Below are 676 nucleotides of genomic sequence, written 5' to 3'. Positions count from 1 at the left end.
GTGGTAACTCAAAGAATGGACATTCTACCTAGTTATCTCCTTTATACCATCTACATCTACCGCATACCATTTCACTTTCTTCCTGTTTCACAACCAAAATCTATCTGAATCTAGACCATCATTAGCCTCTTCCTAAACTTATTCATGACAAGCTCCTGTCCTGTCTTCGTGCATTCACTGTTGTCATTTGTAAAACCTATTTGCAACACAGGGCCTGGAAAGTTCTGTTTTAAATCACAAATAGAATCTCCCATCCTTGCTGAAAACCTGTTGGTTGTTTCCCAGTGTTCTTAGAAAAAGCCCAGAGTGATCCACATGGCTCGAATTGTCCTACTCCCACCACCTGCTGCAGTCTGGCACCCACCACTCACCTTTGTTTACTCTGCTTGAGCCACCCCTTTCACAGGTCCTGGATGATACTGGATTCTCCGCTGACTCGGGAATTTATACACAGTTTTTCCACCTGAAATACTCCCTTACACCCTCTCCCACGTCATCAACCTGGCCTAACCACACTTGTAGCTTAATTCTACCAAATCTATTAACCTTAATTTAAATATCTTTCACTTTCAAGCCATCTAACCTATCCCTCAGGTTAAGTCGTTTTATTACAGGCTCTCAGATGTCCAGGAATTTCATTATTTATTTAAAATTGTCTTGCATGCTAGACTGTAAT

This window comes from Trichechus manatus, unplaced genomic scaffold (assembly GCF_000243295.1).
Source record: "Trichechus manatus latirostris isolate Lorelei unplaced genomic scaffold, TriManLat1.0 scaffold00057, whole genome shotgun sequence".
NCBI classification, from domain to species: domain Eukaryota; kingdom Metazoa; phylum Chordata; class Mammalia; order Sirenia; family Trichechidae; genus Trichechus; species Trichechus manatus.
The sequence above is the reverse complement of the archived record's forward strand: the minus strand, read 5'-3'. Positions refer to the sequence as shown.